The sequence below is a fragment of the Urocitellus parryii genome, chromosome 4, assembly GCF_045843805.1.
Source record: "Urocitellus parryii isolate mUroPar1 chromosome 4, mUroPar1.hap1, whole genome shotgun sequence".
Taxonomy (NCBI): domain Eukaryota; kingdom Metazoa; phylum Chordata; class Mammalia; order Rodentia; family Sciuridae; genus Urocitellus; species Urocitellus parryii.
In genome coordinates this window covers 145,187,746-145,204,977 of record NC_135534.1, presented here as the reverse complement: position 1 = coordinate 145,204,977, position 17,232 = coordinate 145,187,746, and the positions used below count along the sequence as shown (strand labels likewise).

Genomic DNA, 17,232 nt, shown 5'->3' with positions numbered 1-17,232 from the left:
GTGTGTTGTAACTGCTCACACAGAGTCCCATAAAAATGCTCCTTGTTTTTTTTTTTGTTAAAGGAAACTATTAAAAACTTCTTAGAGGGGAAAAGCATATTGGAAGGGAAATGGAAAATCACAAGCACATCAGTGGAATGTTAATATAGGAACGTGTTACATTGGAAAACCATTTAATAAGAAGAGAACCCTCACATTCATGGATGTAATGAACGGGTATGGCTCACAAAAAATAGTATAGTTTAATCTCATGCCAAACAGGTAGTGAATGGCAGGAATCTGAACTCTCACAGAAATTGAGTGTGGTATTCTGACTTCCAAGCAAAGCAGAAGTCCAAAGACCTGGGTCCAAATCTTAAGACCACCCTACTGGAGCCCTGGGGAAAGTGCTTGGGTTTCCTCTAGCATCTGTAGGCTTCCTGTAGACTCCCATAGGATTATCTCAAAGATACCTGCCTTGTGAATCCATGAGTCTATGCCTGCTGCCCCAGAAGCATCTCAAAGACTCCATCCAACCCTGTATGTGGTAGAGTTCACTAATGAATCTCCACATCAAAACCAGGACTATCCCAGGATCTGCTCCTGGCTACCAGGACCCAAGGGTACCCAACAGGAGGACCTTACAAAGATGAGGCCAGTAGTTTGGACCTCTTATTCTTGCTCTATATTTCTGGTGGCAACTTTCCTGCAGAATAAACCTGGGGGTATAAACTGCCAAGAGGTACAAGTCTCAAACCTCAAGCAGAGACACATGTTATTACAAGTTAGCATGGTGGAGGTTTGAAGTCTAGTATTGGCTAACTCAGCTTCTCCCTATGGTATCCATAGGAATCCTGACCCCTTTTCTATTCTCCAAAGCACAAAAGAGAATATGGAGATGAGGTGGCCAGGGTGGGAATGGGCACAGGAGGGCAAGAGGAAAGGAAGGGGCTCAGATGACCTTGATAGGTGCAGGCAGGTCTGTCCACTTGATAAAACCCACAACCTATTTTCTGTTGTGTTCAGGAAGGTGATGTACATTGTCATAGAAAAGAAGGACCTGTTCCACATTATGTGACTAATGAGGAAAATGTGCCTAAGGGAGGGTACAGTTACCTCCCATGGGCATGCACTGTGGGTTTCCTCCTCTTCCCCATAATGCTTTCCTCTCTCCCAGACCAGGACTCCCTGAGGGCCAGGCCACTGTGTTCCTAGGCAAGAATTTTCCAACAGTACAACGTGTCTTCTTTTGGTTCTGACATTCCTGCCTTTACAACTGGGGAGTGTGTGTTTTTAGAAAATAAAAGGCGCTGGCGCCTCACACTACGCCAAACACCATCGTCAGTCATCTTGGGCCCAACTGTCCTTCCCCTCCTTAGCTGAAAGGCTCAGCACATCCATCTGCATATTAAAAGGAGTTCAACCCCATGGAATTTTAAGGGTCACCACTCCAACTATGATAACCCTGACAAAACTTACACCATACTGTCTAATCACGACTCACAGAAAAATCAAAGACCCTCACACACATAGCAATATTTAAACATACATGTGCTTCATAATAATTTTAGTGACCTCAATTGAGGAGACATATTGTCATGACCCTCATTAAAAAGATGAAGCCAGGAAGGCAGGGAGAGACAGCATGGCCTACCCAAAGTCACATCTGTTAACAGGAATGAAACCCCAAGTCAAAACTTTTTTATGACTTGACTCTCAGCCCAAGGATGAGCTGTTGTTGCAAAGACCAGGCCAGCCATCTGCCAGGACAGACAGTTTTCACTAGGGCCAGAACAATGTGCAGGGGTGGAAAATGGAGGACAAAGAAACAAAAATGCAAACAATGAGGGAGGTATTTTGCAAAGATCAGGATTTGGCTGTGATCATGCATTAAAATATCAAGGGAGAGAAGAGTAAAGGAGAGCTCTAGAGAGAATATGAGGTGAAGGCCATGTCACAATCTGAAGAGGTTGGTGACATTGAATCAAACACCCAAAGGATGTATTTTCCGCCTCTCTTCTTTCCTCTACGGAGTGTCCACCAGGCACAAGGTATGTAGTGCACACAAATATGATCAGATCAGAGGGCTTTCCCCAGGACTCTGAAAGTCTGCTAGGGAAGCAAGACTAAATGCAAAAATGGCAACAAGATGGAAGACCCCCCAAGATAAGGAGACATACACAGTTAGAATGTCCACATGGTGGCAGGGTAGGAGGGACTGCTTTCAGCTTGGAAGGTGGAGGAAGGAAGGGGAATCAGGGAGAGGCCAGACCTTCAGTTAAAGAAAACAAAAGTTTCTAAATCAGTTGGGGGAAGGTCACCAACCTAGACAATACCTCTTAAACTGCTCTTTACCAAAGCTCATAAGGAAGCACAGGGAGGTTTGCATCTCCAGAATATCTTCCCACTGCTCACTCTACAGACAGACTTTGAGAGCCAGGCTAAAGGTAAAACATCAGAAATAAGAATTGAGCCCAGTTCATATCCCTAACAATAACTCAGTCTTTTTAAAGTTTTCTGGTTGCCACTGGAGAATGATAAGGCTCCAGAGATAGTTAAGATAAGAGTTCTTTTTATGTCTGTTTGCTGATTCAGAACATCTCTGACCTGACGCCCTGATTCTTGTTTTCTATGTAGCTCTCTCTATAAATGAATTGCTAATTCCTCCACAGAAGTAGCAACATTGCTAGAACTGGGACACAGCACTGTTATTCTTGGTGGGAGAACAGGCAGTGGGTAAGGAGAACAGCAAAGAAGATAAAGGAAATAAATCTACCAGGAGTCTTGTTTAGAGGCCAAGGTTGTCTGCAGAGATGGTGAAACATTACCAAGGCCCACGCTGCTTCTTGGTCCGAAACATACAACTTTAAACAGTGTACGATATGATTTGTGCCATAGACACACACACACACAAAAAAAAAAAAAAATCACACTGGCATTAAAGCTAAGGTTATGAATCATTCCATCAAAATCCTAGAAAGGCACTGAAAACACATCCTCATGGTTATTCATGTAAGCTAGCCCTCCCTTTCAAAGTCAAGTATGTTTTTAAAAGTTGTTGGATTAAAAGTTTTTAAAAGTTGTTGGATTAAAACTTTGCTCTGTTTGTTGTGCATCTGTGAACTCTCCTTCATCTTTCAATCAGGGAAACAAATTAGGACGGGGTGTGTGGAACTGCTGCCTTCACTCTAAATAAACTGCCTTGGGACCACCCTTGCCCAGAGTCAGACCTGGCAAAGGCTGGAGGAGGCTCTGCACAACAGAAGATAACAACAAACTGCAGCACTAATTAGTCCCCCATGAGCCCCATGCATTGCCTGTGCTGGATTTTGGCTCTTCACATCATCATCCCCACAGATACCTTGAGTTACCATCACACAGAGTTTACCTGTGACTCAATCTGATGGCCTCCTTAGTGAGGACTGATGATGTTCCCACATAGGAAAAATTGTTTTTAAAAATGTGACTACCAGATGACCCAAAGTGTTGGAGACCCCTCCACAAAGAAGCACTGCAGCAAGGTATCCCTGTAATCTAGGACTCATGTCCACTGGTAGCTAGAGCCCTAATCACAGATAACTTATCACTCCAAAAACTCAGGTGAACCAAATTTCTAGGCAATTTGTCATAACAAAAGCCAACAAACTAAACCATTGAGTGCTAGTTTCAAAGCATGACACCCCCCAATACAATCATTCATATACATTTACATGTATGCCTGCTCTTCCCAGGTCATGTTAGGTCCTTTGCAAGGCAAGCCCATTTTGGATACTGATAAGAATCAATAATAGCCACTTCCTTTTCTTTTTGCTAAGATAGTTTTATTTATATATCAAACATAGAAAAGAAGAATTTGAAATGCAGACTTTAAAACTCCTAGTTGAGATGGCACACTTTTACTTAGCAGTGCAATTCAACCATTATATGCCAAATGAACCAAGGTTATATACATGAAGGATTATTTTTAATATGCCCAACTTGCCCTGACTTTCACAGCAGCAACAAAACTTCAACAATGAACCTTCAAGTCCACTGCAATTAAAATGGACAACTGCCATTTATGACCTTCTTCAGGTTTCAAATTCCTTACCTACAAAATAGACATAATAGAAACCAGCTACATCCTCATTGCAAGAAGAACCAAATAAAATATTAGATAGATAAGAAGACATTTTGTAAGCTATTGGATACAAATGTGCACTCCTGCCAGAATTCTTCTAAAGGCTCCAATTCTCATCTTAAACTGGAATCTACAACTCTCCAGATTAATCTAAAATATTACTTTGTTCATGCATCCTTTTGACTCAAACTTTTTGAGACAAGCCTTCAACACACACTGGATAAAATATTCATGCTACAGCCTGGAAGTCAAGTCTTTCTACAATCTCTGACTTTATCTTCTGAAAACTCTTCCCAACTGGAACCTCTTGCCCCAGGCAGCCAGGTCAAAACAGGTTCAATGGTCCTCCCACAGCTTGTTTGGGCTTGATGCCTGTGATCTCAGGGTTTTCTTCTGATCTGGTATGATTGGCACTCACCACCTTCCCCAACCATACACCATCTCTAAGACCTTATCTGCCCTATCAACTCAAGAGAGCTTGCCCTGATCTCTCTGTACCACAAAGCCTGAGCAGTTTACATTTCTACTTCTATGTTTAAATGTTCAGGTACATTCTGTAAAATACATAAAATCTCAATTACAGACCATTGATTTTCTAACAGAATTTTAGACTCTGCTTAATAGCATTTCAGAACAGCACAACAGCAAACCACAAAATAGTTGCAAATATTTGCAAAGCTATTATATGCCCCGTTCTACAAAGCACTGGTTGAAGATGGGACAGGGTTTACCTTACAGACATTCAGTTTCCAGGGTAACAACTCATCTCCCAGAGGATTGGCAAAAACTAGAATACACCACATCAAATAGGTAAAGAAATGTACAACCACTCAGAAGAAAAAAAAAATCGTAACTGATGTGTAAACTGATAGAGGGTCCCCTTGGAGAATTTGTATGACAATCCTTTTCTTGTTAAGAGATTGTTTCTTTCATTTTTAAGTAATTTTAACTCACAAATTCTGAATTCAGTTTTAAAAGGGAGGAGATTTTGGCTACATTTAATGGTTTTGAAATTTTAAATTTTATTTCAACTTGTGTGGATCCTACACATCAATTTATAAAATGACCAGTTCATATTTAAATTAGGTCAGATTGTAAAAAGTTTCTAAGATATCAGTACTTGCACAGATGTAGATCACATATTAGTGTAGGAATGAGGCTTATATTGATGTTTGTCCACCTAATAGAATATTTTATATTTCAAAATCCATTAAATTATACAAGCATTTGGCCTGATTATACCTGTCTAAATGTCCTGCAAATCTTATATATCTAGTAAAGTATCACTTCCATACTAGGTTTCCATTGCATAATAATATATTTTGAACCTAGAAGCCCAGAAGTTACCATTTATGTCAAAATCAAATATTTTATATTCTATATCAAAAGTATCATTTTGAGTGAATTAAAAAGATGTTTATAGACAACATTCAAAAGACCTAGCCATTTAGCTACTGGCTTTCATCCGCTCCATTGTATGTTTTGCTAAGGCATAATTATTTAAACACCTTTAACTATACCTTTAAAACTTTTATTACTTAAAAGTTATATTCTGAACACTTGCAAGGAAAAGTATTACATTAACATGAGAAATAATAAAGTTATAATAAACAGTAATAAAGCTTTAAAGTTTTCCAAACCCAGGTTGCAAGATCCTGGTGATAAATACCTTAGGCAAATAAATATGCTGTCTTGAATAATGAGTCTGACAGACTGTAGTTTTAGAATCCTATGTTCCCTTTCCAAGTATTAAAAGTCACAACTTTCTTGGGGTTGGGTTTGTGGCTCAGTGGTAGAGCACTCACCTAGCATGCATGAGGCACTGGGTTTGATCCTCAGCACCACATAAATAGAAAATAAAGATATTATGTCCACCTAAAACTAAAAAATAAATATTAAAAAAAAGAAAGTCACAACTTTCCTTATGGAAAACATAAACACCTTAGGCCTTCCTAAATACTCTACCAAATAAATTACCACAATCTGTAGTTTTTGTTCCTAACTACTTATGGAATGACCCATGAGTTTATTAACTGGCTAGATATTAAAGTTTCACAATAAGAACTCTTTCAAAGGTGACAGAAAATTTAGCATCCCTCTATTGGCCAAAAACAATCTCTGAAATACCACATTTAAAGAAAAGGAATTATTTAGAAGGTAATTTTTTTAATATTAAAAAAGTGAAAAGAAATCAGCAGTAGCCCCCAAGTGTAACTTTTCACATTATGGAAATAGTCTGATCTGATCACCAGAAATCATGTAGAAGGGAAATGTGACTTATGTATAGATTCTTCCAAGGCCACTCATGTTAACAACTAACTCTCCCTTTCTTCCTTTAAAATCACATTGACCAGAAACAGTCAAAACTTCTGGTGGTTAAAATTAGGCCTTACTAGCAGTCCCTCAACTTGCTAGAACTGGGAAATAGTCCTTAGCATTTTATTTGTGATAATTCAGTTGTCCTCATGGCAGCATGTCAAGATGTCATAAATAGTGATTTATTATTTCTCTGGGGTATCAAAAAGCTGCTGAGCTAGGAGAATTTGACAAAGGCCTTGTTTACAAAGTAAGACTTCTAAAGGAGAAAAAAAAACATGACAACACTGGAGGACAGTGTCACTTTTATAATTTATGAGAGTTTTCTGTTTATGGTCTTGCTCTAATACATAATAAGTCTTTAAAATAAAAATGTCAAAATATTACAGTATTATAAAGGATCCCAATTACCTTCTAGAAAAGAATGACATGAGCTTTTACAATGACCTGTAGAATGACCTATCTTAAACTTAATCAAAGAAAACCAGTCTTAAATAATTATCTACAAAGAATTACTTTCTAGTTATACTCTGTTAGGAATACTTGAAACAGAATCCAAGCATTAACAATATAATACAAGCAGAGGCACTTTTTTTTTTTTGGGTCAATTCTAAGCCTCAGGTGTTGGTCAAAGCACTTTTCAAGAAACTTGATGAGAAATGCTCAAAAACCACTTTAAAAACGAACAAAAGAAAAGATCTAAGGCTGCTTTGAACATGCTCTTGCGGTGAATATTTTCTGTGAAACACCACAGTGCAGCTAGTGCCAATGCTGGGATGTAACTGATATAACTCATAAGAGAAAGGCTGCATTGAAGAAAGCCCTCCCTCTCTTGCCCCAATCCCTAATTTATTTTAAAATGTTCTTTACCAATATAGTATCTCTCTTTAATGCCATCAACAAGGTAGATGGACCTCTGATCTACAGAGGAAGTTTTTTTTCCCTCAGTCTACTTTAATAAATATCTTTTGAACCTAACAGGTGTCTCTAAATCCCCTTTTCCAATAGTAAACATCTGAGTTAAAAAGGAACATTAAAAAAGAAAATCTGGGCTAATAAAAGGGCAATTAGATTTCTAAAAGAAAAAGTGTGCCCCAATTTGCATAACAATGCACCAACTAGGATTCAAACCAGCCACACCTCTTAACACTTCACCTGGGTGCTACCAGTAGTACTGAAGCCTAACAACTGCAGTGAGGCCAACAGGCTTCAGGTAGTGACCCTCCAAGTAACTGGTAGAAAATACTACTGAAAACATCTGCTTGTGCATATACAAATATATAAACACATACACAGCATCAGGCATGGTTTGTTTGTTTGTTTGTTTGTTTTGGTTTTTTTTTAGTAGAGTTTTAAGGGATTTCTGGGTAGGTGGGCAGGAATTTTCTGCTACTCAACCCCCAAACAACAACCCAAGCAATCTCACCCTCACCGTTCACAGGAGCATTGTGTTCATAGAACACAACCAGGTGTAAATTCAAAAAGTCCTTTGAAATGGAAGTTTAAGATTTAACTCTGCTATTAGGAACGCAGGGACGTTAAAAATAACAACTCAATGCAGTAAACAGACGTGTGTCCTTCTTCCTTATGTTTCAACGTTACACGTACAAAGGAATACAGGTCTACATAATGACCAGAAAGGAGACAATGATGACAGCTCTCCAAAAAATCACGAACCCCGCTAGATTTGCTTTATCAAAAGCACCAGCCTCCATGACATTAGGGAAGAGGAAAATGAGGAGACAACCTAGCAAAACTCTCCCAAAAGTTATATAAACAAAGGAGGGAGAAGCCCAGTGTGGGCTTTGCACCCATGTGCTACTAAAATTACATAACACTCGGTGCAGACACTGAATAAGGAATGGATTCTGCACAACACCCCCACTCCCTCGACTCCAAGCCTTCATCCTTGCCTTAAAACATCCAAATGCTTGCTTGGCAAGAGCGAGTGGACAACTTGGAATATTTATTTTATTGCTAGAGTAAATCCTGCGAGAGTTGGAGACACATTTAGGCCCGAAGTTTGAATGTGCAACAGCCGCAGGGAGCCGCGACTCACACTCTCCGGACCTGGAGGAGAAAGAACTGACAAGCGACAGCAGTCGGCAAGGCCTCCTTCTTCTCCCTCGCGGTGCCTCCCGCTGGAAAGTTTTCCACGCAATCGATCGAAGGACAAGGAGCCCATTTCCCCTGCCTGCCTGACTTTGCAGGAAAGGCGAACCGAGAGACCGGAGGGGGCCGGCAGGGAAAGAGCTAGAAAGCTCCGCACGCAGCGGGCGGCGGCGGCGCAAGCTCCTTACCTGAGGGACGCGGAACAAAAAGGGGCGCGGGGCTCGCGCAGCCAGGGCGGCGACGCAGGCGGCAGTAGGCAGCGGGTCTCAACGCTGCAGCCCTAGGCCGGCGCCCGCGGCCCGGCCCCCGCGGCGGCCGCTTCCTCCCTCGCGCGCGTCATGTCACGGCGATCAAACATGTCTGTGTGCGCTTCGCTGCTGTGACTTCCTGATTCTCCGCGGCTCGCGCGCACACACACACACTTACACAGCCACACGCACACGCCACCCCCACCAGCCCTTGCCACCGAACCTCTCCTAGTCCCCCCCGGGCTCCCAGGGAGGGCGCGGGCGGGAGCCGCTATCAGCGCGCTGCTCCCGAAGCACTGGTCCCGGCGCGCACAACACACACTCACGCTCACGCGCAAACACACTCGCGCCTGCCCCGAGGGCGCGGAGACGCGAGCCGCGGGATCTCACCGCCCCCTCCCACCCCTCCACTCTACTTAGCTGCCCTGCCAAACTTTTTTTTCCTGCCTGATCCACGTCCAACTTCCCTCCACCCCACCCCACCCCCCACGCAGCCTGACTAGCCCCGTGCTCACCACCATCCCCTGCAAAGGACAACCCGGATAAAAATAATGCAATCCAGGCGGCGGAGGCGGGGGCGAGCGCGCAGACACTGGCAGGAGGCGATTTCCCCGCGTGTACCGGAAACCGGCCCGAGTGCCCTGGCCAGGACGCGGGTGTCCGCTGGAGTCCGCACCGCTGCGCCCCGCCCCGCGCGGTGCAACTGCTTGCAGGCTGCGAGGCCTGGTGCGGGGCACCCGGTGGCACTGTGCTCAGAGTGCGCCCTGTGGCCGGAGGGCGCCTAGGGGGTGGCGCGCTGGACCGGTTATTTGGGGAAGTGCATCGCGACACCTTTGCAGATGGCATGGCCGTGTTTTGCAACGCAAAAGGGAGGGGGGAAGACGGCCGGGTGGAGGAGGGAGAACAGAGGAAGGGGTAAACCAGGTTGGGATGGGAATAAAGCAAACTCGCAAGCAGGGAGCGAGAAGGAAGGGGTGCGTGTCATCGTTGGGAGGAGGCTTCCACCCAGACTCCCCGCCTCTCGCCCTCGCCACCCCTTATTCCCTCCCCACCGCAGCCCTTCCCCTTCCCGGGAGAACGCCACCGCAGCTGCCCGGGTCCTGTTTGTGACAGTCAGGCAGAGAGGATTATCCGGATCATGGCCTCCCTGGCCCGCAGCCGCCGCGGCTCTCCCGGGTCCCAGAGCTCCCCTAGCACCCAAACGGTCGCAGGCGCCCCGTGTGCCCGCGGCGGTAGCCAGGGGAAGACACGAAGCAAAAGAAAACAAACCCGGGGAAGGGAAGGGGAGGGCAGGGTAACGGAGCCCGGGTGGCACCTCCGACCTCCTTCTTTGGGGCCTCCTTGCTCCACACACCTCCGGCCCTGAGCACTGTGGCCGGGGCCGGACACACCGAACTTCAATACCCAAACCCACACTGCTGCCAGTACCAGAAATAGAGACTCCGCAGCGCCCCGGGCACAGATCCCAGGGCAGCCCCCTTTCCTAAAGGCCTATCAGTCAGAGCCCCCTTGCCCGCCCAAGGAAACGCAGAGAGTGGAGGCTGACACCTCTGATCCAGCATGCACCGACCCTGCGATAGTGGCCGCCGCCGCCTCCTCGGCGCGCCGGCTCCGGCTCTCCCGCGGCGATCTGCTCGCGTATCCGCAGCCAGAGCCCTTTAAACAAGTACCCGGGAAGCGGGTGGCAGCCGCGTTCGTTGGCAACCTGCCGCCAGCCCGGGCTCCTCGCCCTCCTTTCCCGTTCCAACTCTTCCGGGGAGGATTGCTTGGGATGAACTGTCGCGTTTCCATTCTCCTCCTTGGTCCCCCCAGCCCTTCTCCTCCTGCCACCAGCCCTCTCCATCTCAGCTTTTAAGGGGATGGGGGGATTGCAACCTGGCCGAGCGTGTGTTGCAACGTTGAGTTGGCATCGCATCACTGCCTACCCAGAGTCAGGGCTGTGGTTTGTTGGGATTTCTCCCCTCTTACCCCCGTGAAGTAGTAATTATTACTGTTATTATTAGAGCAGCGAGGTTCGGTTGAAACTTTCTCGTTTCTTCCACCGCCGCCTGGGAGCTGTCGTTAGAGCATTCCACCTGAGGCCCGCGGGGAGGAGGCGGGCTTTTTTGTTGTGGCGGTTGGCCCGCCTGTTTGTTTTGGTCTCCGTGCATGCACAATAAATAATAATTAGGATAATAATGAATAATCCCAGGCGAAGGCGGCGCAGTGCCGGAGGGGTTTGCCCGGTGGCTGCAGCGGAGAGGCCAGAGGGAGGGAAAAGAGGAGAAAGGAGTTGTAAGTTATATTTACCTTGCTCGCGAGGAGTGTGCTGGCTGAATCTCTTCCCTCTCTGAGTCACCCAGAGTACAGAAACAGAGGGAGAGAGGACTAGATTATGAATATGACTTCATTGATGACAGCCATCCCCTCCTCTTCCTAAACTCCGGCTCCGCCCCGCGTCCCACCCTCGCCGCCTCCACGGGCGCCGGAAGACGCGCCGCAGTTGGCCCCGCGCGCCGCTCCTCCCTGCCCGCCCGGGCGCGGGTTGGCGGGACGAGCCTGTCACTCGCCCCGCTCAGCGACTCCGGGAGCACAGGGAGGGGGGGAGGAGGGGGGTATGCAAGAATGTGGATTGAGACAGCTCTACTGTATGCGTGGATCCGTGTGTGTCTGCAAGGCGCCGGCTCGCGAGCAGTGTTTGTGCCTGGAGCAGGGAAACTGCGCAGGACGCGAGAGACCCAAGCCCTGCTGGACTTGGGCGCCCCTTATATCTTTCCTGGCAGTCCTCTTCCAGGGCCGCTGCGGGGCTCCTCCAGGGAGGCTGGGGAGGAGGAGAACGCCTAGCGAAAGGGAGGGCAATCGTAGTAATAGCGCATAGTAGTTTGGGGGTATGTGGAGAAGGTGCTGGAATTTAACTGTGCCTCCGCCTGTCAGTGCGAGCCTGCATAGAGAAAGGGAGGGGACAAGGGAGGGCTCCGAGTGACACCAAAGCTGTTTGTGGCACAGTGTTGGCTGTGGAAAAAACGGGCATTATCATGCCAGCTGAAACTTTTTCTGTCTCCCTCCCCTCAAGGCTGTCATTATAAATCTTCCTCCTTCCCCCTACCCAGTAAAACGGGAGGCGGGCACAAAGAACACTCCTGCCAAATCTGTCTCTGCTCTAAAGGACTGCAAGCTTTCAAATGCCAATGAAGGAGAAACAGCTGAGAGGCCAAACGCCTTATAAATAAATAAACCCGCCCTAAACCCTCTGTTTACTTCGTGAACTAGAAGCAGCCCTTTAACCTTCCCTCACCTGTCATCTTCCTGGGAAACAGACAAAAATATGGGAAAACAACCCCTGGGGGCGGGGCGGGCAGGTTGGGGGGCCGTTGAAGCCTGAGATCTGCTTCTGACTTAAGAAGAGGAATAAATCTCTTATTCTCTACAGACCATAGTCTCTTCTCTCTCACCCTACATTTAAGACCAATTAAGGCTACAAACTGTAATCTCTGGCACGTCGTGGTTTTGAGACTTCTTGCTTCAATTTTCCTTGAAATGCAGTATATTGGCCGGCCCTATAGGTCAGTGTTTAGTGAGACAATTTTATTTTTAGTTTTATGAAGTGTGAAAGAATGTTAGGAGATTTTAAATCAGGTAAATCAGGGACCCATTATTTTAGACTCAGATTAATGTAGGTGCTTGACTCTTAAAATTAAAACTGTTCCTATGAAGTAGCATTATGAAAGTATGATTTATCCCTTATTTTGTAATGTAATGGCTTAAATTAGTCATTCAAAGTGCGCTGTGACTATTTGGTTGAGGATCCCCCCTCCCCCCAGAGGAAAATTCTGTTTTAAGACCATTTATACTGTTGCAAAATTGGCTCTATTTGAGCAACCTGGTCTGAAATGCAGTTCTAGGATGCTGGATAAGTTGAAGACAAGAAGCAATGCAAAGTACTGCCAAATACTGCATGTGGTCATTAAGTGCAAGAATTGTTTACATCCCTGGGCCACTGCTGAAAGAAGCAGAGCTTGAAAGGGCACCATTTTCACTGTGGCTGGGAGAGTTAGTGATGACCCACCCTATAGTTTGCTGAGGTCTTCCCACTTGCTTGTTAACTTTAGCTTCTACATTTTTTGTCTATTCCAAAGTGAACCTCAAGACTACAAAAGATAATACATCTAAGGAAATAGAACATAGTATGCCCTGAAGAATCCATTGTAAGAACTTGGTTTTCTGCCTGAGGGTATGCTGGTATAACTTTAACTGGAAAACATATAGTGAGAAATTTTAAACAAGATGAGTAGTGTAGTACATATATATCATAAATACTAACTTTTAACTCCCTATTAAATTGCAATTAATAATGTAGCCAGAAACAGTCATCTACTGTAAAGTGATTTAACTTGATGACAATGCTTATTTCATTGAGAAGTCTTGGGTTTTAACTTTGGGGGCCTAATTTGTTTCTCTGACATGCCAACCTCACATGGCAGGTTTTAAAAAGTGAAGACTTCACCTCTATTTCCTTGTAAGTAAGTCCCTTATCCCCTTGTGATTCTACCTTCACCTGCCATGCCAAATTTCAGTAAGAACAATCATTTTATTAAGACACTGGAAGAGACTAGGCATTCCTTCTGTTTTGTTTTTCTGTTTTTTTTTTCTGTCAGAGAAAAAGTGAAGAAGAAAACACTCCTTTTTATACATGTATATTCTTCAGATCATATAAAATTTTGATGCAGTACTTGAATGGGTTGGTATCTACATACATGCACAAGTATGGGAATGGAAAAATACCATCTATCATTGGGAGCAAAGATGAAATATATTGCAATTCCTTTTCCCCTCACATTGGTCTAAGAATGCTTCATCTTCTCCCTTCAGGTCTTGCTTCTAAAGATTCATCTTGTTTGTAGCTTGCACTGCTGCAAATAGGAATTTTTTAAAATAAGGCCTAAACTTAGGAGAAATGAAAATGCAGTATCACTTGTTCAGTCTAAAAAGAAGAGTGTAGAACATACAGTATGATCTCCATCTCTGAGGTCAAGCATAATTTAACAATGCTAAGGAAGAAAATGATGGGGGTTTGGGGGAAGGCTGTTTATTTGGTTTGGTTTGGTTTTGCAGAGAATCACACAAAGACAAATATGGTTGGAGGCTAAAAGGACCCTAGGAAGCTGCACAGGATGTTATATTCATGTGAAGCTTTTCCTTTTAATGGTATCATGGGGTATAAGTCCCTTTTTCATGCCTGTGTGGCCATTATCAATTGTAACATACGTCTGTGTTGGTTAACATTCTGTATAGAGTAGATGTTGGGTTTGAAAACTTATATCTGTTACAAAACCTTCATTAAAAAGTATCCCATTCATAAAGTTAGGAAGCTTCTAGTCCTAACAAACTGTTAATGTGAACTGAAATGTTGTCTGACTTCAAACAGGAGCAGGTAAAACCATTTAAGAAATGAATACTTCATCTTTAGTAATGCAAACTAAACTTTGACGAATTGAATCAGATGTTGTTTAATTTAGTGAAAAGTTTAGAATTAGTAAAGTAAAATTATTAAATAAGCACTCATCTCTTTTTTCCAATGAGCATTCTCAATAGATTTTTGTCTCTCCACAATCATTCCTCCAAAATAGAACCATAGTTTTCATTGTGATCATATCACTCTTTAGTTTAAAAATCTTTGTTTATTCCCCATCCTTGTTGTGATAAATTTCAAACTTCTTAGCATGTCACCCAATGCTGTACATGGACGGGTCTCTACCAGCCTTGTTGATTGCCCCAAAATGCCTGCACTCTGGGAAACCTGCTCTATCTTATAGCTCCTGAGAGGTTGTATTGGTCACACTTCCCTCTGACAAAAATGCATGACTCACCTGTGAACCAGCATCCTTATAGTGGTCCTCCCTGCCCTCCCCCCAGCAGAGGAAGCTTGTCCTACTCTGCTCCCATAGCAACCAATGTGTACCTCCATTAGAGCACTTATCACTTTGATGTGATTATTTGTTTGGTATCCTCCACTAGATGGTTAGTGCCTGGAGGGTGTAGAACAAGTTCAATTCATCTTTGAAACCTCAGCAATTAGCTGGATGCTTAGCACATTGTATGTGTGTGTGGTTTTTTCTTAACCACTTTGTTGAATGAAAAGATGAGAGATAGATAATAAAATTATCTGACATAGAGAATTTAGCAGGTCTTCACTATTAATAATTATCATGTTAATTAAAACATTACTAAATGCTCAGAATCTTTATTTTGTAAACTGAAAGGGCTTGGAAAATGTTTTGGGGTTTTATTTGGCTTTGTTTGGAGGAGGAGAGGTGAGAAGAAACTATAGCTCTTGTGGTCATGTAAAGAGCATTGACAAGAGGTTTTGTTTGTGTTTTTAAATCAGGCCTAGAAGTAACAAGAATGCATACATGGCAATTATGAAATAGAGTAGTTACCATTCTAAGTGCAAGTTCTTCTTATTTCTATTTTAAATTAAATGCCAGAAGTTGTGCAAAAACCTGTATACATGTCATTTCATCTACTTAATCTGATGAGATATGTATCATTGTCCCCATTCACAGATGAGGAAAACTAGAGTCAGTAAGCAATTCACCTAAGGCAGGGAGGGGTCTCCAAAGTGGAGTGAGCAAGCAATTCATTGTGATATTGGAAGATTAGAAATTTTATTTATTTTTTCTTTAATGTCTGAAAATGTATTGATGCAATAATCAAAAAAATGAGCATTTATAATAATGTTTATTATACTTACCCACCCTAGTGTCTTTACATGATCCTCAAGTAAACTGGTCATGTGCGGTGTATTGTATCTGAAGAATGAGAGAGAAGGAGCCCCACAAAGGAAACACTGATTCCTCTGCTCTTTCATGGACATTAATCTCTCTTCAGGCATTGACATTGCCTCAGGTTTACAGTTTCAACCTTAAATACATTCAAAAGATTATACTACCATATCTAGTTTTAACCAATCAACGTTCTTATTTATAAAGCTGGTGGTTTAAAAAGACTTCTGAAAAGAAATCAAAGATTGAGATAATACTGATAATGCAAGCACAGGTGAAAATTGGGATCAAAATTACCACTTTAACCTCTAAGAATTCTTTGCCAGCCATATTAAGAAGTAAAACAATGACAGTCTAATTAGAGCTAACAAATAAGTGGAAAATACCACAATTATACAAGCCTACTTGAGGTATGGATTTATATTAATTACCATGAATGATGAATTCTGACCTATGCATATATTTGCCTTGAGATATTCACTATTGATAATATAATCTCATCATAATTAGCAAGATAATAAAAATTTTTCTATCATCTTCATCTCATTTTTCATCACTTGTATTTTGTGTATGTTTTACAATGCACTCTCTATACTGAATGTGTATCTCTATACTGAATGTGTATTATCAATAAATACACATAAATCATGCTTGGTTTAGTTTTGTTGGGTTTTTTTGTTGTTTTTATTTTGCTTTTTATGTGCAAGGGGAATGATCAAACAATTCAAAGATGACTAAATGATGAAGTCAGAATTTTTAATTCGACTTTGTAGAACTCCAGACTCAGGTTGTTATGTGTTGCTCATATAAAAACAGCTCAATAATTTGTCATGGGTACAAGGTTTTAAATCCATAATGGAGATTCTGTGGGGGTGGAATATAAAAGATCTTCAGGGTATTTTAGAATTCCCTGAAACTGTTCAAAATTCCACGATCATGTTAATATGCACTTTTGGCAATGACTCCATACATTTCACCATTCTCAAGAGGTTCTTCCCCTAAAGAGGTAAGAAATACTAACAAAGAGGCATCGGTAATGTCAATGACCTAGGATAATTTTCTGATAAGAAATAAGCCCTCTCCATGACTTATACAAACGTATAAAACTCAATATTTCTCTAAATAGTTCAAATGCACTTTTTAAATTTTTTAAAACTTTTTTTCTGGGAGGAGGGTGTTCATGGATTGAACCCAGAGGCACTTTACTATGGAGCTATGTCCCAAGTGCTTTTTAAAAATGATTATTATTTTTTATTTTGAGACAAGGTCTTGCTAAGTTGCTTAGGCCTCACTAAGGTGTTGAGGCTGATTTTGCAATTGTGATCCTCTTGCCTCAGCTCCGAAGTTGCTGGGACTGACTACAGGCATGCATCACCATACCTGGCAGTTCAAATGCATTCTAGCTGCTCAAAGGAAGTCTTCATTTACCTCCAGACAGGGCTTTCTGAGGATGATTTGGTTCTTAAGGATTTCTCAATAATACTCCATTATATATAATTGGCTAGACAAGAAAAGTTTGGGAAAGTGTTATTATCATCATCATGTCTTGGAGGCTTTGAAATGTCTTGGGGCAGTTTTACAGTAAGAATCAGAACATGACTTCATTTTTTTGTCATACAATGTTCAAATATGTTAACTTTTGTTTGGTAGGCCATTGTAACTACTCCCCCTTTGACTTGCTTTGTCATTTCTGAAT

At 42.9% G+C, this 17,232-nt stretch overlaps 1 protein-coding gene across 9 annotated transcripts in view; it reads right to left on the bottom strand.

Annotated features, from left to right (window-relative positions):
* The window catches only part of Smarca2 (SWI/SNF related BAF chromatin remodeling complex subunit ATPase 2), a 164,947-nt gene extending 153,781 nt beyond the window's left edge, over nucleotides 1-11,166 (bottom strand). For 2 of the 9 annotated variants that reach the window (XM_026406458.2, XM_026406466.2), the window contains exon 1: nucleotides 11,065-11,166. The gene's annotated coding sequence lies outside the window, so the exon portion shown is untranslated. Of the gene's footprint in view, nucleotides 1-8,715; nucleotides 9,101-9,290; nucleotides 9,522-10,044; nucleotides 10,063-10,323; nucleotides 10,425-11,064 lie in introns of those variants that run through there. The other 7 variants (XM_026406459.2, XM_077797020.1, XM_026406461.2 and 4 more) reach the window with 6 other exon arrangements.
* Nucleotides 11,167-17,232: the final 6,066 nt, after the last annotated feature.